Source organism: Panthera pardus, unplaced genomic scaffold, assembly GCF_024362965.1.
Source record: "Panthera pardus isolate Hobbes unplaced genomic scaffold, ASM2436296v1 HiC_scaffold_10, whole genome shotgun sequence".
NCBI classification, from domain to species: Eukaryota; Metazoa; Chordata; class Mammalia; order Carnivora; family Felidae; genus Panthera; species Panthera pardus.
The window spans coordinates 55,233,712-55,257,000 of NW_026526655.1; the positions used below are offsets into that span (position 1 = coordinate 55,233,712).

Consider the following 23,289-nt stretch of genomic DNA (forward strand, 5'->3'; position numbering starts at 1 on the left):
TTAAAACTGATCAAACACTTAGTTGTGCTTAGTGGCATAATGCTCTTAAGAGGATTAGACAAACAATTCTGGAAATATACAAAGCCATTGTGTTTGTGAATGAATTTCTGATAGAATAAAACATTTGAGTGTTTCAATAAATGACCACCTTTGTCTTCCCATTTGTCCAAGTGACTGACTTAAAAATGATTTGAAAATACATAATGGAAATATCTTCTACCCTGTTGCTTGCTCTTTTGCTCTCTGCCAGCATTTTTTATAAAATAACTGTACTACGGTCAAATTTAACAATGCTTTCCCTTATGATGAGTACTTTTATGTCTTTTAAAAAAACTTTTCTTATTTCTTTTCTAGGAGCATGGTTGTTTTACCTTTTTCAGATCTACAATCTATCTGGAACTGTTGTTGGAGATCTGGAACTATAGAAGATCAGGTACAATTCTGGGGACTTCTTCCTTCCATATCACTTTCATGGCCATCATCCAGGGCTAACCACATGCTCCCTTATTCCTTTAGGTCATCGCAGCCATTGTCAATACCACAGAGACCTTACGGACTCTGAAACTGTTCTTCTTCCCAACCATCAGCCTTCATCTTTGACACTCTCCTTTCCTGATCTAGTTAGTCAGGAGCTATTCCTGCAACCTCTTCCTTTTCAGCATGCTCAGTTCTCCAAACACTCCCTTAACACAAATCTCACTGTTGGCAAGGAGAAAGTAGTATGGACCAATTAGTTTGGAAGCTACAAGGAACAGGGTTTGAAAGTTGATTATACAATTTATGAGCTGTGGGACTTTGGCAGTCACTTCAGCTTTCTATTTCCTCATCTCTGATATTGAGAAGAGCTGGGACTGAGGGTGGGAAGAAGGCAGAGTGGGGTGAAGGATTATCAATAAGAACACCTTTCAGGCCTATTGCATAAATGAGAAATAATGTATGTCAGGGCCTTGGCACAAAGCAGGCACTAAACAAACAAACACATAAACAGTGACTAAAGAAGAATAATCAATCAATCAGTCAATCAAGCCAGTAGCCAATCAACAGAGCTTCTGAACATTGCTGAACAAACTCTTACCACCTCAGCTATGCTTTCCCATTCACCACAGCGTCTATGTGAACCTTTACTACAACCTCTCAAGGTCTCTATTTCATCCCTCTCTCTGCCTCCTGACTTTCCAAAGACCCAGGGGAACTTCCACTGCTGGCCAAGATGAAATAACAAGGACCAAATTTGCCTTTCTATTTGAAACAATCAAAAAGTGGGCAAAACATATGAAGAAATGGTTTTCAAGACACCATCTAGCAACAAGAACAGTGATCTCTGGAAGATGGGAAAGTGAGGTGAGTCCTAAGATTGTACAAGCAGACTTGCTGAGTTGAAAGTCCAGAAGACCAAGCAGCTATGGTTCAAAGAAAAGGAGAAAGCTTCACAGAGAGACCTATGGAGATATGCAGAGAATTCTCCTCGAGAATTCAGCTGAGTCTTGCTCATGGGTGTAAAGAAATTAAGGAGGTTTGAAGGAAAAAAAAACATCAAAAAGGATTAGAGGTTATAGTGCTATGCTTGCACTCACACCAAATCAAGAACAATGCCTGCTCCCACATGCCACACTAGAAAATCTTATAATTCAGGGGACACTAGACAAAGTACACAGAAGGATCTTACCCAGTTCTGGGGAATAATTAGCCCTAAATTAAGCACTGTTCTAGACCTACCTAACAAATCTTAAAATAAGACCTAAAAAAATCAAGCCATTTCCAAGTAAATTAACTGCATCACAGAACAAAGTTGAAGAATATTCATAGGAATTCAAAAAGATTCAGCACTAACAAGACAAAATTCACAATATATGACATCCAATGAAAAATCATCAGGGACACAAAGAAGCAGGAAAATATGACTCATAATAAGGACATAAATCAATCAATCTCAACCCAGAGTTGATACAAATATTAGAATTAACAGACAAGGACATTAAACAGCTATAATTGTATTCTGTATGTTCAAAAAGTTAAATAGAGATATGGAAGATATTTCAAAAGACCCAACTATCAATTCTAGAGATGAAAACTACAAGGTCTGAGATGAAAAATACACTCAATGGGATCAATATTTTAGACATCACCAAAGAAAAGATTACTAAACTTGAAGACAGAGCAATAGTAACTATCCAAAGTGAAACAGAGAGAAAAGAGAATTTTTAAAATGAACAGAGCATCAGTGAGCTGTAAGACAACTTGAAGCAGTCCAATATGCAGGTAAATACAGACTCCCACAGGAAAGGAGAGTAAAGAAAAGCTAGAAAAAAAGCTTTGAAGAAATAATGGGGTAAATTTGTCAAACCTTCTTGAAAGCTAAAACCCCACAGATCCAAGAAGCTCAATGCACCCCAAGCACAAGAAACATGAGGAAAACCACAACTCTTTCTGCCATGTAAGGATATGAGATGTCTACAACCCAGAAAAAAAACCTCACCAGAACTGAATATGCTGGAACCCTGGCCTCAGACTTCCAGCCCCCAGAACTATAGGAAACCCATTGATCTACGCATGCCTACCATGTGACTTGATTTTAAAGCTTCATATCTGATGATGAAGAACCATGAATCCTAATCAGCGGACAGACTTCTCAGGATGAAAAAGAATACCACTCGTCCCATCAGCACTTTCTCCACATGTATACATATTTGCAAACCATCCCTAATGTCTGCCCTGCACCAGGTCTGGATAAAATAGCCAGATGTCTGATGATAAGTGTAAGACTGACACTGGCTTGGACACTTCACTGAACCTCTCAGAACCTCAGTTTCCTCATCTACAAAATGAGAGAGGTAGACCAGAAGTTTCTAAGGTCCTTTCTACGATTTGGATAATGCTGGATAGGCTAATGTCCTAGTTAAATATTAGGTATTTAGACAACAAGAAAATATAATGATAGATACTTTGGGCATCTGTCACAAAAGAGTCTCAAAGTAGTCCCCCAAAAACATTATTCTGAAGCATGGTCATTCTTTCCCTCTCAAGTTGTCATTCTGATTTTATGAAAATCAGCTGTCCACCACCTGCCAACTCCCAACACTGCTATCAATATTTTCTTTAGACAGAGTACTAACCGTGACTCTTAAGTATCTTCAAATCAGAGAGATGAATTTAACTTTAATCCTCAAAAAATAATAATGTATGTGAGGCATACAATTTTAGGAACATTCTTCTAAAAGTTTTCTGGAATTCCTAAAGAAAATCCATCCATTTTAGAAAGAAAAGTCAAAGGAATCATGGAAAACCACACAAAATTACCAAGTAACTCCCTCTCCCCACAACACATCCTGGTACAAAGTACTTTTACATGCAATATTATCATCCAAGTTGCATTTTTAAACTAAAACTTGGAGGCAGATGTGAACTAACTTGTCAAAGTCAATGTTCTATCACCACCCTCAAAAAGAGATTGCTAATTTCCTGTTGTAAACACAGTCATCATATCTATGCCAGAAGAGGAGAAAGGAAAAAGATTTGTGGATAGCTTTTTAAAGTGTCTCAAGAAACAGAACTTTACTTTCATTTAACTCATACATTACTGCTTTGCAAAGAAATGTGAAATGGACTGTTTTAAACCAAAAGGAAGCAATTAAAAAGCTCTAGCATCTTCAACTGAAAGAAATGCATGCTAACCTTTGTTTACTTTATTGTTGGCTTTGAAAACTATTATCCCTAAACCTGTCACTTCACATATGTGGCCTGCTTACAAAGAACAATTAGGAATTTTTCTCAAAGTATTTTCTTATATATTTCTTACACAGAGAAGCAAATAATTGTCAGCTGGCTACCCTATAAATGGACATTTGAGAATAGAAGTATGGCACTTTTTTATCCAAATACGTGTTTTCCTTTAAAGTTTAAAGGAAAAACTCTAGAAGCTTTTTCTTCAATGCTCTCAAAGATCAGAGTATAAATACAAATTGAATAAACCCATAATTAGTGTTTCTAATAGCAAACAATGTACAGTATAATTTTATATGAACCAATTAACAAAAATTATATATTCAACAACACTTACTGAATGCCCACTATGTACAAAGCTATGTGACATGGGAGCTAAAAAGATGAATAGACGGAGCTTTCTGTTTCTATGAAAAGCTCTTTAATAGCATTAGTTTTGGGGATTTACCAAGTGAAAATTAAAAAAAACCCTTAATGGTTATCAGTCCCACTGAGGCTCCCCATGACATCTCAGCACTCACTGAAAGGCAGTGAAAGGTTGAAGACTCAATATCTCAGTGAGCCAGGAAACCATAGGATACAGCCCCAAACCTAGGCAATAAACCAGTCTGCCTTCTTCTAAAAAGACCCTGAAAAGCACTCAGCAGCAAATATAGCAAATATCAAGCATCCTCAGGACCAAATCAACAGAAATATGAAATGTGTGGAAGGGGTAATGGTCAAGGAAGAACAGTGGAAAGGAGGGAAAAGAATCTTTCTTTTATTTCACGCAGCATTTCCACCGTGATTTTAAAAATTAAAATGCTGCCTTTACATGCTGTCACATGGCAACTCTCATGTGCTTTAAGAAAAGTGAGGGTTTGGGGGCGCCTGGGTGGTTCAGTCAGTTGAGCGTCCAACTTCAGCTCAGGTCACGATCTCGCGGTCCGTGAGCTCGAGCCCTGTGTCAGGCTCTGTGCTGACAGCTCAGAGCCTGGAGCCTGCTTTGGATTCTGTGTCTCCTCTCTCTCTGCGCCTCCCCTGCTCACACTCTGTCTCTCTCTCAAAAATAAATAAACATTTAAAAAAAATTTTTTTAAGTGAGGGTTTTGCCTATCCTTCTTTTAATTACCAATTGGGATTAATAATTTTGGTCAAAAAATAGTAATTCTAGTCATATTTTACTATTTGCCAGATAGCATTTACTTATATACTGAAAATAGCAAAGCCAGAGTTAAGACTGCAAAGCAACCAAGGGACATATGCTACATCCAGTCTCTTTTCAGAAAGTTTTAAAAAATTATAAACTGTCATTAAATAACAGTTACTTAACATCAATGTTGTACTAAATGCTGAGTGAGTTAGACAAGTTCGAAATCTGAAGGAAATTTCTAGTTGAGTAACTATCCATTAACTGAAAAACAAGAGCCAATTAAATTCACTATGATCATTTCAGCTCTCATATGTCTGTGATGCTACTACTCCCATCCTGAATACTTCGGTGACATTTGGAGAGTGTGTACTATGGGCCAGAAAAGCACAGAACACTGGACACAATAACCTGAGATTTAGGGCCTACATTACAGTGAAGAAAAACATTTCGGCAAGTTACTTAACCCCTTTGTGCATTAGTTTTCTCATCTTTAAAATGGAGCTAATAATAATACTAACCAGTAGCATTGTTGTGAGGATTTAATAGTTAATTCAAGAAAAGCACTTAAAACAAAGGCTAGCACCTAGTGAACTGCATAACATCAGCTATTATTATTGTGTCTATGTTTTCACAGCTAATAGGACAATTCTTCCTACTAAGCCCTTTCATACATTCTTAGCCGGAGTGAAAAATGATTTTAAAAAGTGTCTGAAGGACTGGGCTATTAGAGGACATGTAACAAAGGCCTTAAAGTGTTCACATCCTTTTATCCTCAATATGGCCATTTTAGGGAATAGAGTTGTAAACAAAAATCTATGTACAAGGCCATTCATCAGGTTATTTATAATGCAGAAAAACCACCTGGCTGTCCCAACTAGAATAAGTAAAACATGGCACGTGCATAAAACGGAATATTCTGCACGTGTTAAAAATTAAGTTTAGCCAGGGGCTCCTGGCATTCAGCTAGAGTATCCAACTCTTGATTTTGGCTCAGGTCATGATCTCACTGTTTGTGGGTTCCAGCCCCACATCAGGCTCTGTGCTGACAGCGCAGAGCCTGCTTGGGATTCTCTCTCTCCTTCTCTGTCCCTTCTCCTCTTCTTTCAAAGTGAATAAATAAACAAAAAAATTTTTAAGTTTAGTTATCGAAACAGTGAAAGGATTAGAAGTTGCTATGGGTTGTTAGGAGGAAGGATGAATAGGTGGAACAGAGGACTTGGGGGCAGTAAAACTACTCTGTATGAAACTATAATGGTGAATACATGTCACTATACATTTGTCCAAATCCACAGAATATACAGCACGAAGAATGAACCTTACTGAAAACTGGACTTTGGGTGACGATGATGTGTCAGTGTAGATTCATCCATTTTAACAAATGTACCACTCTGGTACAGGGTGTTGATAGTGGAGGCTTGGCTTATTTGGGGTAGGGGGTATATGGGAAATCTCTATGCTTTGTGCTCAGCTTTGCTGTCAACCCAAAACTGTTCTATTTAGAAAAGTTTCTAAACCCAAAACTGTTCTGTTATAGAAAAGTAAAGTCTATTTTTAAAATTAAGTTTAGAAGAATGGAGATGATAAATAATCATGATTCATTGCTGAGTTAAAGAAAGCAATCTGTAAAGAAGTAAAAACATATATCCAAACATTAAAATTTTGTTTCCAGAAATGATATTTTTAAAAAAAAATTTTTAATGTTTTTACTTATTTTTGAAGGAGAGAGAGAGCGGGGGAGGGGCAGAGAGAGAGACACACACAGAATCCGAAGCCTGCTCCAGGCTCTAAGTTGTCAACACAGAGCCTGGTGCGGGGCTTGAACTCACTAACTGTGAGATCATGACCTGAACCGAAGTCAGACGCTTAACCGACTGAGCCACCCAGGTGCCCCCAGAAACGGTATTTTTAAAAAAATTTTAATGTTTATTTATTTTTGAGAGAGAGGGAAAGAGACAGAGTGTGAGCAGCGGAGGCGCAGAGAGAGAAGGAGACACAGAATCCAAAGCAGGCTCCAGGCTCTGAGCTGGCAGCACAGAGTCTAACACGGGGCTCAAACTCATGAACTGTGAGATCATGACCTGAGCCAAAGTCAGATGCTCAACCAACTGAGCTACCCGGGTGCCATTAGAAACAGTCTTAAAGGTGATTTTTAAATATGTTTTTCTGTATTTGCAAAATTTTCTACAATGAGCTTGCATCACTTTAAATATGGCAGAAAGTTTTAGTACTTTCCTTTAAAATGTCACCTAGTTTTTAATTCAAAGTTATTGAAAAAAGACATGTTAAATAGAAAAGGAACAATCACTGACATAAACTGACATTTCTAACATCTCCACAAACCTGCAGAATCTCACGAATGACATAAAATCCTGTATCTTTGAGCTATCATGTACTCATTCATCCCACAAATATTAAACACCCATCATGAACTAGGTTCTGGGAATACAGCAATAACTAAGCTAGACAATGAAAGTTAGGAGACAAAAAAAAAAAAAAAAAAAAAAAAAACACCAAATAAACATATAAGGAAGATGTTCTCAGACTGGGATGCACGGGGGCGTGATAAACAGACATCAGCGGAGTGCTGGGGAGGGCCTCTCTGATATTCGAGCTGACATGGGAGAGGTGAGGAGGAGTCCAGGGGGGAAAGGTGCTCTAAAGGAAGAAAAAGAACAAGTGCCAAGGCCACGGAGTGGGACTAATCCAGGTTTATTAAAAGAACAGCAACAAGGTCACTGTGGCTGGTCATCAGTAAAAGTTGGGTCTTCACAGCTCTGCATCTAAAACACCTTGAAGCTACTGAACAATTATTATTTAAAATTGGTTAAGAGCCCAGGCTTCAGAGCCAGAGAGGTCTGACTCTACCTTGGTCACTTTCTGCAGGTGGACTGTGAGTTGGTTACCTCCTGTCTGGACCACAGCTTCCTCATCCATAAGATGGAAGTAACAATAGCTACTGCAAGAGCATCTGCAAGGCTTTAAACAAGAGGATAATCATCTCAAATGTTTAGGAGAATGCTTGCCAGACAAAAAATGCTAAACAAATGGTAGCTAGTCTTAAAAGGGCCCTTTAGAGAATTAGAGAATAAGAAAGAAAGAAAGAAAGAAAGAAAGAAAGAAAGAAAGAAAGAAAGAAAGAAAGAAAGAAAGAAACTAGAAATTTTACTATATATGAATCACATCAATATAAATAAATGTGTCTAATCTGACTTGGTGCTTCTTTTGGTTTAATGTCATGTCCCAGAAATTCTATTATATGCTATTTTGTCAAGAAAAGTCAATAAATCCCCAACCAAATCTCTCTGACCCCAGGAAGGATGAGGAGGGAATGCTTTTCATGGTCTTTCTTTAAATCTCCTTCTCTGTGAGTCTTCTGTTATATTTGTGATAGCCCATTTCTCTTCCTAAAAGTTCTTCCCTGTCTTGACTCAGGGACATGACTCTCAGTCTTTCGCCTATCCATCTATCTGTTCCTCCTCTACCCCAGACTTCTCCTTCTGGTCTTCCCACTCCCTAAAAATGTCATCTGTTCCTAAACTTTTATCCATGCCCCTCTTAACCACAAAACCTCCTGGGATACCACACAGCACTAAATCACATTCTCGGTGTGACACTTAACCTCATTACATTTGATATTATACTAAGTTATATCTTATCTCCCATATTGGAAGGGCAGGTTCTTCAAAGCAGGATTGACAGCTAAATCATCTTTATTTCTCCCTTTAGACCTAACAAAACCTCTTGAACATAGTCGTTTTTATCAGTAACTACGTGGGTAAGCATATAAAACACTTTTAACAGATTAGTAACATTAAAACAGAGCCTTAGAAATACTGTTGGCAATTTTCTTATCTCTCTCAAATTAGCTTTTGATCTGTAACAAGGCATAAAAGACATTATGACTATATTTACATTTTACATAGTAAGTTTCTAACTAATGAATAATGTAGTTAATTTTCCATTAACATGGTGTTACGTAGCACTTACTATGTACCCTGTTCTTAGAAATGTATATGCATTCACGCATTCTATCCTCCTAACAATCCTCTGTGTTAGGCACTATTTTTGTATTTTCCATTTTAGGAAACTAAAGCAAAGAAGAGCCAATCGACTTTATTCAAAGTCACACAACTGGACAAAGCCAAGCCAGGATTTGAACCCAGGCAGCCTTGGCTCCAGTCTGTGCTTATAACACTAAGCCTTACCTAAACAGCCACTCTCTAGAACAATCTAATTTTACATAAGCATTTTTGAACCCATCTAGAACTTTTACAGAAGCTTGCTATTCATAAATAACGTATTTTTTTCTATAATATAAACAAATATATCTGTATTAACCACATCAAAGTTCTGGCTAAAGTATGCATATATAATACACTAATGCAAGTATCATAGTACCAATTTTACATTAAATAGTGCAATATTTTAAGTTACCTCATCTTAACTTCTGAATGTTACCAATCTAACACAGAATATTCTTGAGTATCCTGGGAAATTTATATTTTCATATAGATTTTTCTGTATTCTGAATCCATTTTTAAATTCAAGAAAACTAAGAATTTTCATGAATATGTAACATAAATCACACTAATGGTTCTTAGCATTAGTGTCACAGAGGACAACTATAATAATGCTATGATCTTGTTGAAAATGACAATTTAATATATGATGTTAGATTTTTAAAGGCTATACTTAGCCCTAATTAATTTACCTCTAGAAAATAATCTCCATTACTACAAAGTCTGCTTAATTCCCAGATGTTATACTTAAAGCTTTTAGGTTAATAAATCCAAAAATAGTAGAGAATTCTATTATTAAAATGCAAAACAAACTTTTAATGAACAAAATTCTTAAAATAACATAAGCCACTGCTTGTAGGTCTGATTTCTCACCAGTTAATTTTTAAAGAAAAATTGTTTCAGTCTTTGCCTCATCAAAAGTAAAAACATCCAAGAGTGTTCAAAAGTAAAATCCTATTGACTAATCATAAAAGTAACCTGCCAAGGGGCACCTGGGTGGCTGTTGGTTAAATGTCTGACTCTTGATTTCGGCTCAGGTCATGATTTCATGGTTTGTGGGTTCAGCTCTGCATCCACTGACAGCATGGAGCCTGCTGGGGATTCTCTCTCCCTCTCTCTCTGCCTATCCCCAGGGTGCTCTCTTTCTCTCAAAAACAAACAAACAAACAAACAAAACTTTAAAAAAAGTAGCCTGCCAAAACCAGACACTCTTTTTACCCTTTTAAAGAGTGTAACACCTAAAGTATGCAGCCTAGACTCCGACAAGCCCATTCCCCGGGTCCTCACACTTGCTGTTCCCTCTGGCAGGAAAGGATCTGGACCCAGATTTGTTCACAACCTGCTCTTTCCCATCCTTCAAGTCCAGCTCAAATGTCTCCACCTAGCAAGGCCTTCTGCCTGGACAGTTCACCCAAATAAGTCATTGTTATGGATTGAATTGTATCCCCCCAAAAGATATGCCAAATTCCTAACCGCCCCCCCCATACCTCAGAATGTGACCTCATTCAGAAATAAAATTGTTGCAGTGTAAGTAGTTAAGATGAGGTCATACTGGAGTAGGATTAGCTCTTAATCCATCATGACCAGTGTCCTTATTCAAAAAGGAGACACACAAACACAGAGAAGGCCATGGGAAGAAGGTAACCAGAGACTGAGTTACGCCACAGCAAGTCAAGGAACACCTGGGGTCACCAGAAGGTAGAGGAGACAAGGAGAGACACATCTTGACTTTGGACTTCTAGCATCTAGCACTGAGAAAATACATTTCTACTGTTTTAAGCCACCCAGTTCCTGGTGCTTTATTACGCAGGGCTAGGAAACTAATATACCCACCACCATTATTAACTGCTCTCTGACCCATCAATCACTTTCCTTGTCCTTACAGTTCTCAATGGTATCTAAAACGGCAAATGACTGTCTTTTATTTTTCAGTTACTTTTACTGACTGCCTTCCTTCATTAGAACATCAGCCTCATGAGCGAAGAGGCCTTTTCTGACTTCAAAGCAGAGCCTGGCACACAGTAGGTGATCAAGAAATATTCTGTTAAATAAATTGATGACCTTGAGAAAGATGACAGGATTAAAGAATGCCAAATGATCATTCACCTCCCACACTCTCAGCAAGTATAAACTGGCCCTAAAAAAGAAGCTCCTGTTTTACTTGGGAGGACAAAATCCGCGAGGGGCGGCCAAAAGGAAGACCCATGGTGGAACAGGAACGAGAAGGAGCCTCTCAGTTGTAGGGGACAGTGACTGCTGTGGGGTTTCAGGAATGAGAAGGTAAGAAGGGGCAAGAAGGAAGTGATGGGAGAGAGAGACCTGCCTGTGGCAAGGGCAAGAGCCGGTGACGGAAGCTGAGAAGAGACAAAATGCCACTGGGTGGGGAGAGGGAAGGGCAGCATCCTTGCAACTGCCAGAGATGGGCTGACCTAGGGGACTGAGGGCTGCTTTACCCCACGTTGATTAGAAATCAGGATTTTCTACTTACTTAACAAACTAATTTTCAAAGAACCATAATAATGATAATTAAAAAGGATTGTAACAATTTTTAGAAAAAGTATTTTGCAACGTGATTCCTACGATCATCACCAAAGTTTTCCTTTCCTTTAGTATAACTCATAACTATTCATATCATTGCTTATTAAATTCATATCGGCATATTATTGTTCCTCCCAAAGCTATGACCCACTAACTATTCAGTTGTTACCTTGGCTTTCTCCGTCTTACTAATCTCTACCTCAATATTCAGCATCCCTTTGTGGGCTCTAAGATGGCAAAGGCATGATGAAACAATCCCACTGAAGAAAGCATGTGTTTAACAGTAGAGCACCAGAAAAGGTTTTAGAAGTTATAAAAATATTCCGAGGAATGGATATTTCAAGGTATGAAGGGGAGAGTCTTATCTATACAACAAGGAGGGTGGAAGAGACCAGCGATTCTTAGAACGAGCTCCCAAAACCAAGGGCACTTTAAAAAAATGCATATTCTGGGGCGCCTGGGCGGCTCAATTGGGTGAGCGTCCGACTCTTGGTTTCGGCTCAGGTCATGATCTCACAGTTCGTGGGTTCAAGTCTTGCATCAGACTCCACACTGACAGTGCAGAGTCTGCGTGAGATTCTCTCTCTCCCTCTGTCTGCCCCTCCCCCCTTTTTCCCTTTCTCTCAAATAAATAAACTTAAAAAAATAAAAACGCATATTCCTAGACACCGCATCACACCTCAGGAAAAATGGCTGCGACCCGTAACGTAACATTTTTCTCTGTACTACCACTGTAAACCACCTCTGAGGGAGTCAGAGTAGCAATTAATACTATCACCATGTCTGCATTCTTGCCGCCTCAGGTTTCTGCCACCATCTTCTTCAATGTCTCCTCTCTCTGAACTCTCATCTGCACCCTGTTCCTAATCAGTGTTCCTTGGGTCTCCCTCCCAGTGAGAACAGTTAGCTGGGAGCCCAGTGGCAAGACCAGGGACACCAAGCAAACCGATGCATGATAACTCTGTCCCAAAGGGCAACCACTTGTGATTTCCCTCCTCTTTGGACTGTAGCCTGTCAGAGTAGTAGTAAGGGTGAGTCTTCACAGCAACTACCATGTTCATTCAGTCCAGAATGGGCCCCACATTTCCAAAGCAATGCTATTGGTTATAACTACTCAACATTCTTGATCAGTACAACTGATCCTCAAGACTTTTTTTATTGAAATATAACGGACAATATACTATTCATTTTAAGTGTACATCATATGATCTGACATTTTTATACATTATGAAATGATCCCACTTATTAGTCTAGTTACCTTCTGTCACCATACAAAGCTGTTACAATATTAGTAACTATATTCCCTATGCTGTACATTACATCCCCATGACTGAAATATCTTATAACTGAAGTTTGCACCTCTTAAAGAAATATTAAAATTAACTTGGTTTGAATAGATAATATGTTCATATGCTTAAAAATTCAAAAGTAAGGGATATACTAAATAAGTGTCCTAAGTAAGTGTCGTTCCATCCCCACCCAACCGTCCAATTTTCTTCCCCAGAGTCAATCACTGTTAGCAATTCCTTGTGTCATCTTCCAGAGACAGTCTTTTTCAAAAAAAAAAATTTTTTTTAACATTTATTCACTTTTGAGAGACAGAGTGCAAGCAGGGAAGGGGCAGGGAGAGGGAGACACAGAATCCGAAGCAGGCTCCAGGCTCTGAGCTGTCAGCACAGAGACCGACGTGGGGCTTGAACTCACAAGCTGTGAGATCAGGACCTGAGCCAAAGTCAGACGCTTAATCAACTGAGTCACCCCGGTGCCCTAGACATAGTCTTTACACATAAACACATATTTATAAACTCATATTTAATACCAATGGCCATATACCACTCTGTACCTTGATTTGTTCCCTTATTATATCTTAGAGATCATTCCATATCAGCAAATATAAAATAATCTCACTCTTTTTAACAGCTACTTAGTTTTGTTTCTGCTCATAATTTTTTAACCAATCCCATATGAATAGATATTTAGCTTTCTCTAAGTCTTTTGCCATTACAGACAATGTTGCAATGGACATCTTTGTGCAAATTTGTTTCAGATGTACAAGTAGAACTATAGAAAAATTTCTTATTAGTCAGTCAGAGAAAGACAAATATCATATGACTTCACTCCTATGAGGACTTTAAGACACAGAACAGATGAACACAAGGGAAGGGAAGCAAAAATAATATAAAAACAGGGAGGAGGACAAAACATAAAAGACTCTTAAATATGGAGAACAAACAGGGTTACTGGAGGGGTTGTGGGAGGAGGGATGGGCTAAATGGGTAGGGGCATTAAGGAATCTACTCCTGAAATCATTGTTGCACTATATGCTAACTAACTTGGATGTAAATTTAAAAAATAAAATAAAATAATAAATGCTTAAAAAATAAAAATAAATTAAAAATATAAAATAAAAAAAGAACAAAAAAAAATTTCTTAGATTTTCCAGGATGAGAAGGTAGGTGAGTTTTTAATTTTGGTATCCACAGATGCTGTACCATTTTGTACCCCTATCAACAGCATATGAGCCTTTCAGCTCTCCTAAAGCCTTGCCACCATAAGGGATTAATAAACATCAAAGATCTTTGCCAACTTAATAGGTTAAATAGTTTAAAACTGCATTTCTCTTATCATGAGTTAATTTCATCTTTTTAAGCACCATTCGTAATTCCTTTTCTGTGAACTATTTGTTTGTTCCTTTGCCCCCTTTCCTGTTAGATTAACAGTTATTTTTCTTGTTGATCTATAGGAGCTCTTTGGATATTGAGGAATTAAGCCTTGTCTGTGACATGATACAGTTTCTTTCTCATGTGGTCATGTTTATCTTCTCTCTGTACAGATAATATTTTTCCTTAAATGGAATTTAATTTATCACCATTTATCTTACTTATTCTGCATTCTTCAAGATAGTTCGAAGTTGATTTTTTTGTTAAGTGTAGAGGCAGATATCTTCCCTTGTATCTGATTTCCATCAGCTGGGACTGAAATGAGACTATAAGACAAGCTGGGATAGAATACCCATGTCCTTCTCTCCCTGACCTTCCTCCTCCATCACCCTGAGCTCTTTCAGACCTTGCTTGCCGCTCTCTCACTTTCTTCACCGAGTTTCACGTGAACCCTACATTTGCTTGGCCTACCTTGGAGCTCACACTCTTTTTATAGTTCTTGCTTCCATTTGAAGTTTACTGAGATCAAAAAGAATTTCATTAATGTCTCTTCATAATCAACATGCCATTCAAACTGTGCTGCTTTTTCTATTCTAGGAAAATTATACAACAAAAACTGCTCAGATTGTTGCCTGATGGGGTGCGAATATGCAAAAGATTGTCTAGCTGCTACAGATAAACAGAAAGCAAAAATGTTATCTTAATTTAAAATAAAAAAAATCAGACTTCATCTCTAGAAATGACATGAAACAATTTTTTTTAATTTTTAGCGTTCCTTTAGATACTTTATTCTTGAAACTTTAGTCATTGATAATAGTTTGTTACTTATAGCAATGTTGTATAATATACAAAAAATCAAAGTAACTTGTTCAAATTAGGATAAAACTTAGGTACTGTATAGGAGATGTAAAATAAACCTAAAATTGAGGCCAGGTTTATTTTAGGTTTGACTTTTGAAAAAAAAAAAAGGTTCTAAAAATACACTGCTGTTGTTCTCCCTTCTACTTCCACACTCTTTTCAAAAGGTGGGTAGGTCTGTCTCAAGATCTATGGTGAGAACTGCCTCGATATGATGCAAGATCAAAAAGTAGAAGTTAATGTTCTATTCCTGACTCCATTCCCTCCACACGTTGATTGTCTCTTATATTAGCATATGGAAAGAAAATGACAAAGGAAAAGAGATAGAAAAGTACACAGCACTGGATAATTTAATTTTTCTCTATCCTTTCCTGTCCATGGAGTTAAAAGACAAAGCTATGAGTATCAAAATAGCAAACAGCCAAAATTTTTGAATAATGATATTTGTAGTGTTCATTCTTCTCATCATACCCTCAGAACAAAGTCTTTTTTCCAAACCCACCCCCCCAAAATTAAAAATGGATATATGTATGATTTCACTTTCTATACCAGACATTCAAGAAGGAGAATGATGCAAAAGAGGATTAAAATTCCACTGGAGAGGTTGCTATCGGTTCATTTTCTCATTCATTTACCCATAATTTAGGGAAGAGCATTATTTCCTGTTATCCCCAACAGAAGCAAATTCTTTGGCACATTATTTTCTAGCTATATTTGCACACGGGGCTTGCACCTCACTGGGCAAATCTCTAAGCCTCAGGTTATCCACCTGGAAAACAGGAGAGGCTGGAAAAGAAGATGTTTTTTGTTTGTTTTAAGATTTATTTATTTTTGAGAGAGAGCACAAACAGGGAAGGGGAAGAGAGGGGGACAGAAGACCTGAAGCAGGCTCTGTGCTGACAGCAGTGAGCCCATTGCAGGGCTTGAACTCACAAACTGTGAGATCATGACGTGAGCCAAAGTTGAACACTCAACCACCTGAGCCACCCAGGTGCCCCCAGAGTAGAAGATCTCTTAAACCTCTTTCAGCTCTAACATCTTATGAATCAATATGAAGGTCATTCAAGCAGCAACACATCAAGCAAAGATAAGTATTTCTAGTGCCTGAGTATTTTCTTCATATATTGTATAAATTCATATATAGGTTTTCTTGAGTAGAGAAAAATATAATCCATCGTCTCTAAAGCAGAAGATAATTCTTGGTGTATTAATCATGAATTTTTTGCACCTAGCGTCAACACTGGTGAAACACATTCAAAGTACAATCTGCCAGTATCTTATTTAAAGGTACTTATTTAGGGGCGCCTGGGTGGCTCAGTCAGTTGAGCATCCGACTTTGGCTTGGGTCATGATCACGTGGTCTGTGGGTTTGAGCCCTGTGTCGGGCTTTGTGCTGACAGCTCAGAGCCTGGAGCCTGCTTCGGATTCTGTGTCTCCCTCTCTCTCTCTGCCCCTCTCCTGCTCATGCTCTGTCTCTCTCTCTCTCTCTCTCTCTCTGTCAAAAATAAATATAAACATTAAAAAAATTTTTTAAGGTACTTATTTAAACTTACTTTTACGTAAACTTGTTTACATATTTACTTATTTAAACTTATTTGAAGTTTAAGAACTTAGTCACCTACTTAACACTCTCTCTAACCCAATTTTCCCTTAGATAGTCCTGGATATTCAGCTACTTGGCTTGGCCTCCTCTCTAGCTCTGCTGTTTGACAGCTTACTGCAGATTTGGAGACACTGCCCTTGTTAGATGGAATACCATCACAAAGGGTAGGTTTTACTTTCATAAACTGCCAAAGCAGTAGCAGAAAGAGTCATCGGATTGTTCTGCTTCCTTTAGTTAATGTAATCCTTACAGTTTACAGATATTTAACATTTACATTATAATTTATTCTAGTATAAAAACTATACTAAGGGGCACCTGGCTGGCTCAGTCGAAAGAGCATGTGACTCTTGATCTCAGGGTCATGAGTTCAAGCCCCAGGTTGGGGTTAGAGATTACTAAGAAACAGAGATAAACTTTCAAAAAAAAAAAAAAAAAAAAAAAAAAAAGGACTGATTTTAAAAACTACACTACTGGGGCGCCTGGGTGGCTCGGTCGGTTGGTGTCCGACTTCGGCTCAGGTCATGATCTCACGGACCGTGAGTTCGAATCCCGCATCGGGTTCTGTGCTGACAGCTCAGAGCCTGGAGCCTGTTTCAGATCCTGTGTCTCCCTCTCTCTCTGCACCTCCCCTGTTCATGCTCTGTCTCTCTCCATCTCAAAAATAAATAAACGTTAAAAAAAAATTAAAAAAAAAAAAAACTACACTACTGTACCAAGTAAGCGAACATAAACTCAAAGAGAAAGGGTTCATATAACTCAACAGAAACATCATCTTGAGACCACCATGATTCAGTATATTCAATTCCCTATAATACTATGTTGGATCTTTTAATAGACATTCATATTTGTCTATTTTCTATTTTTCCCTTTAAAAACCAATTCAGCACTAGGACACACTCCATTCGTTACAAATCTGACTTCACTCACCCAGCTCTCCCTTTCCTGATCCCTTTCTCCTGTTTGACAACATTTAAATGTCCATGACAAAAGGACTTACAATGAGTTTAAAACCTTCTGCTTTAAAAAGCCGATAAAACAGAAGTACATTTAAAGTAACTGTTCTTTGCAGGCACTGCATTTTTTTTCCCCATAGCACTCTCAATTCAAGGAGGTCTAAACATAAATCTGGAAAAAGTTTAAGGAACAAAAGAAAAAATAGATACTTCATGCAAATTCTAAAACCAAAGCCAGATCCACCCCACACACATGCATACATATTCAATAGTGACTTGTTTTTGGTAGATTCTGTTTTGGGTAGGTCCCTGAGGGCAGAAAGGTTTACGACCCAACACTTAATATGGTGTCTGGTACATAGTAGGTGCTCAGTAAAGGCTACGTGAATGAAGAAGAAAGGCACTTGATGGCCCATGTCACCTTCACATAAGACCCACAGACTCTGGTCACTTCTCTGTGAAAGTGATCAGCTCAGGGTTTGGTAACTGAATGGATGGATGCAAAACTGCCTCCAAAGTTCTTGGAAACTCAGAACCATGCCAGAAACCATGCCAATTTCACTAACTGAGATGTGTATCATGTCAGTTATCCCTACAATTAATTTTAGCTCATTGTTTTGACCAAAGCTACTAAGTCCACCCTGGTTTTCAAATCATTAAATATTTATATCTATTGAGGCGATGTGGGGAAGGTGTAGCTGAAGCAAGGAATGTGACTAATCATTCACATGAGAGAGTAGAGAGAGAGTCCTTTACTCTCTTAGGAGCTTTTAGATAATTTCTGACTATAATGGTAAGCAACAACCTTTTTCCTTTGGAAGGTCTATCTTTTCCTTTTTCTTTTTTTCTTTAAGATACTGCCACATTTCCATTCAACTGCTGTTGGAACCACCACCAAGATGTCAAGATGTTCTCCAAATCACTATGCCAAGGAAAGGCAATTGAGGACTAGATTGCCTTGGAGAAAACTATACAGCCACTAATCATTGGTATCAGCTGGTGCGAAATCAGTGAGAAAATAACATTAGAGAGGATGAGAAGACATCAAGAAATATATGTAAAATCAGAAAAGGAATTTTAAAATATGATGAGAAAATGCTGAATACCTATCATAATATTGACAAATTAAAATGCCAGCTAAAATGGTATTCAATCAAAGTGACACTATATATTATCCCAGAATAGCCCTAGAAATAAAAAGCCTTATCCTGTCCCCACAGGAGGGCACAAGCAACTCTTTATTATAATGAAGAGAACCTAAAAGATTGAAACCCTTTATCTTTTTCAATGGAGTATATATCAGAGAATATAAACGCATGCGCCATTACTTTCCAACATTAGATGGCAAATAGCATGAAAGCAAACATTAGCCCTAAAGACTCTAGTCCCTCAATCACATCTTGTTCCCTGCACCCATGGGAAGTGGCCATTAGTATCTTCATTTTAGATGTGCCATAACTGAAGATCAGAGGGGTTTTTCCCCCCAAATTACATACAACTAGTAAACTGTCCAGAAAGATTTGATTTCAACCCTTGTGGTTGTGATGCCAGTACACTCTCAATTCCATGAACCCTACTCACTGCCAATGCCAAAACATCTTCTTCACACCTTAAACCATTAATCCATAACCTCCTTTACACAAGTAAATAAAAAATTACACAGATGAATTTTATGTACTCTTCCCTCTCAGATAATCTTCCACGTGCAACAGATACATCATTAGAAAATCCCATTCTTCGCTGTGAGTGTCCTAACTGCCCACCAGCTCCATGCCCACATTTTCAAACATGAGCTTGAATATCTATTACCCCACACTTGACACGTCTAAATCCTATTAAAATCTCCTACCACAACTTCTCTATTTCTTTTAATTAGAGTGAAACATCTTTGACTCCTTCCTCCTCTTCTTATTTAGGATCTTAAGTCTTGGATTCTCCTCCCAGTGTCTTTTAAAATCCATTCTTTCCTTTTAGTTCTCGCCAAGTGGAGAACTCTCATCTCAATCAGCCAGGTATTCCTAGCCAGTATCCTGCCTGAATCTCTCCCCCTCCCACCCCCACCTCCCAATCTATCAGTTTTCCAGACTTTTTAATAAACTCTTTGAGTGGTTCACTGTTGGAAAATTTCCCATGGCTGTTTCCACTTGTGTTCATTTCCTCTGTCCAAGATGGCTGAAGTTCCTCTTCTCAGCAAGGCCACTTCCTGCTCATCTTCCCTGTAAGCCTCTGCTGTGAACTCTATGCAATACATGCCTATGCACAGGGACTGCTTCCTTGTCCCTCAGCTGACATCTTGTGGGTCTTTTAGTACAGTAGCCTGTTCTGCCTTGTGTTAACTCTATATTGTCCTTATTTTCTTTTTCCTTAGAATTTTAAGCTATTACTGATCTATGCATGACCCCCCCTTTTTTTTTAAATATAATGATCACTTAAGAACTTACCACCAACTCTAACTACTAGATCATTACCAATAACTTATATCCATCTGTGTGTTCCTCCTCATGACATCTGCCTGGTCCTCCCAGAAGACAACTGCTATCCTAGGTTTTAAGTTTATCATGCTCTTGCTTTAAAACAAACAAAGTAACTAACATGCATTTCAACACATACACATATATAAATGCTTGTTTTTATTTGATGATTTGTGTTTGCTTATTTCCCTGGCTTGTGTAAATTAGTATAACAATTTTGGCAAATAATTTGGCAATGTCTAGTAAGTTGAACTCACACGTCCTACAAATCAGCAATTCTGTACGGTGGTATTTACCCAAAAGAAACACTTGCACTGTGCCCCGGGAAACATAAATGATCAGAGCAGCACACCTAGCAATTTTTTTTTTTTAAGTAGAAACAAAAAAAGGCCATTGGCAGAACAGGGAAACATATTACTATAGACACATAATGGAATAATGTGCAGCAATGAAAGTGAATGAACTACAGCTGTATACAACATGGATGAATCTTGGTGACAATATGTTCAATGGAAAAAAATTCCCAGAAGTCAATGGGTAGTATGAGACCTTTTTTGGAAGATTAAAAACAAAATTAAAAAAAAAGTATTATAATTATTACTTAACCTTTGCAGTTAAAAAAAATCTCTCTTTTGAGAATTCATGACTTATCTGCCCAAACTAGTCTACAAATTCTTGAAGGCAGAGTCATCTTTACTTCTCATGTGTATTTCCCACAGTGCCTACACCAATGTCTTGAACAGGTAGATGCTCAATAAGTTATTATCCATTGAATGATTACTGAATGCTACCTAAACAAGGCATTTTAATGAAATTTAAATCTTCTCCCTCATCCAGTAGATTCATGAATAAAGTCACATAAAACTTTTACCTACTTATGCATTAACCTAATTCTATTTCTGCAATGGTACTACAGATCTCCAACCACACATATTTCATCTTAGAAGGACTTCACCTTTCTTCTTGGAGTAAGGTAACATAAGGTTAAAGCAATCCAGGGACAAGAAAACTTATGAGATCCTGCAAAAGTTCGGCAGAATCACAGGACACTATACCAAGAGACATCTGATGAACCACCATGATTTGAAACTGAGACATCCCAAGAGGAATCCAGCCACTGAATGCACAATTGAGCCAATCAACATCAAAGCTGAAAATATGGGCAAAAACTGGATTTTTAGGTTTTCTAAAAGCAAAGACTTTCATTAGAAAATATTTTGTTTCCACTCTGAGGGGAAAAAAAAATTACTTCTTAGGGGGAAACACAGGAAATCCCGGGGTAAAAGAATAACTGGAATACTATTCCACCAATCAGGGCCTTCCTTCTAACTCAAGGAGGACTATGCAGAGTCTCCATAGGTGATTAGAGGGGAGCTACACTGCAGCTTCCCTCCGACCTTGGGAACTCTGCTCACTCTGAGTTACTGCGAGGTCTCCCGTTTCATTTATTATTAGTCTTTGTATCTGCAATGCTGTAGCTTTGGTGAGGACTATCAACACTGTGAGCCTGCAGTACCCAAAACTGTAGAAATGCTTCCAAAAAACAAATGGGAGGGGAGGAGGGAGGAAAAATCACAACCAAGAGAAAAACAAAGTTAATGATATGAAGACGGGATGTTTTTAAATTTCACCTTTGAAGAAAGACTGCATTTATTAATCAGCTCTGTGATCTACAACTAGCCGCTGGCAGGCAATTTATTTTTTAATTAAGAAAAGATGTCCAAGAAAAAATGATTTTGTTGTTTAGGAAAAACAAAACAAGACAAAAGCGAATATAACAATTTGCCAAAACTAGTCCAGCGATTTAAAAAAAGAAAATTCATATGGAGGAAACAACCTATAGGACTTTGCGTCTTGGAGAAAGAAATAATCTGGCAACCCGGTGGGTTCACTTAGTTTCGTGTCATTTGCTTCATGTCCATTATGTAATGCTTTCCCCAGCTTTAGGTATGTATGTTTAAGCTACCGTTCAGGTATATCACAGAATTGCCACAAAATCAGGATCTGGTCATAACTTTCAAAACCATCTTCAAAGGTGTCACGCAAATGTGTCTACAACAGTAGAGGCTTTTTGAAAAATCTGCTGGTGTCATTACTTCTTCCCGGCTTCCTCCCCAGGTCTCCCTACCCCTCCTCCCCCAGCATCCCCGGCGACACGATCTGCGGGCAGCTCCCGGCTCGATGCAGGGGAAGCACGTCTTAACTGCAATGCAAACGTTGTCCCGGTCTGAACCAGGGAAGGCAGTCTCGGCCCTGGCTGGAGGTGTGGACCAAGGCTGCAGGGAAGGCTGCAGGGGAGCCAGCAGCGGGTGGACAGGGGTGCCCCGCGAGGGCAGTCTGCAGTGCACGCGCACAATAAAACCCAATGCACAACTTCCCCAGCCGCTCCTCTCGGCTGCCCGGATTCGCTAGGAGGTGCGGCGTAGGCGTTAGCTGGAGCAGGCGCGGGCGCCGGCGCTCTCACCGCGCGGGTTCGGTTCTCCGCTGACAATTACATCAGTCCTTCTCCCGGCCCCAGCTTCAATCCCCGGCAGCCGAGGGGGAGCGGGGGCGCCGGGCAGCGCGGAGGAATGCGGGCGTGAGAGCCCGGCGGCCGGAATTCCCCAACCACGAGGGGGAAGGGAGGGCGGCGAACGGGGACCTTGACCCAGACACCCCCTCCCACCTTGGCCGTAGGGCCGGACAGGCATCGCCGCCCCCGCCGCCCGGGCCCACCGGCCGGCCGGGGAAACCCCCAGGGGGCGACGACGCCTCGAGGGCCCAAAGCCCGGGTGCCCAGCCGCGCGTCCCTCCGAGTCCTCGGCCCTCCGGACGCGCACAATGCCCCCGGGCCGCGGTGCGGGCACCGCTGTGGCGGCTCCCGGGGTCCCCCTGCGCCAGGACACCTACCTGGAGGGCAAGCAGCGGCGCCGCCGAGTCTGCGGCGGCGGCGGCGGCGGGAGGCGGCTCCGGCAGGCGGGCGGGCGGGCGGACGAGCGCGCGGGCTGGCCGGGGAGCGGAGGCGCGGGCGCCGCCTGCACGGAGCCGCGGACTCCAGCACCGACAGCGGCGGTGGCGGCGGTGCTGCGCCTCCAGTGGTCCGCCGCGCCGCAGCCCCTCCTCTCCCACGGGCGGGGCGCGCTGGCGGGGCGGCGCTCCCGGCTCCCCGCCCCCGGCTCCCGCTAGCCGCCCAGGCCGGAGCTGCCCCGCGGGCGGCGGGCTCTCCCGCCGCGCGCCCGCCCCGCCGGCCCCCTTCTCCGCGCCGCCCGCTGAGCTCCCGGCCGGGCTCGCCGAGCTTCCGACGCGCGGGATCCCACTGTCTGGCCTCCCCCCCCACCCCCCCCGGCCCGGCCCCC

General features: G+C 40.0%; 1 protein-coding gene across 12 annotated transcripts in view; it reads right to left on the reverse strand.

The window, feature by feature from the left end:
- Positions 1 to 22,948, reverse strand: part of OSBPL6 (oxysterol binding protein like 6) — a 213,768-nt gene extending 190,820 nt beyond the window's left edge. For 7 of the 12 annotated variants that reach the window (XM_053907341.1, XM_053907338.1, XM_053907334.1 and 4 more), the window contains exon 1: positions 22,844 to 22,947. The gene's annotated coding sequence lies outside the window, so the exon portion shown is untranslated. Of the gene's footprint in view, positions 1 to 22,843 lie in introns of all 12 variants that reach the window. The other 5 variants (XM_053907332.1, XM_053907327.1, XM_053907325.1 and 2 more) reach the window with 2 other exon arrangements.
- Positions 22,949 to 23,289: the final 341 nt, after the last annotated feature.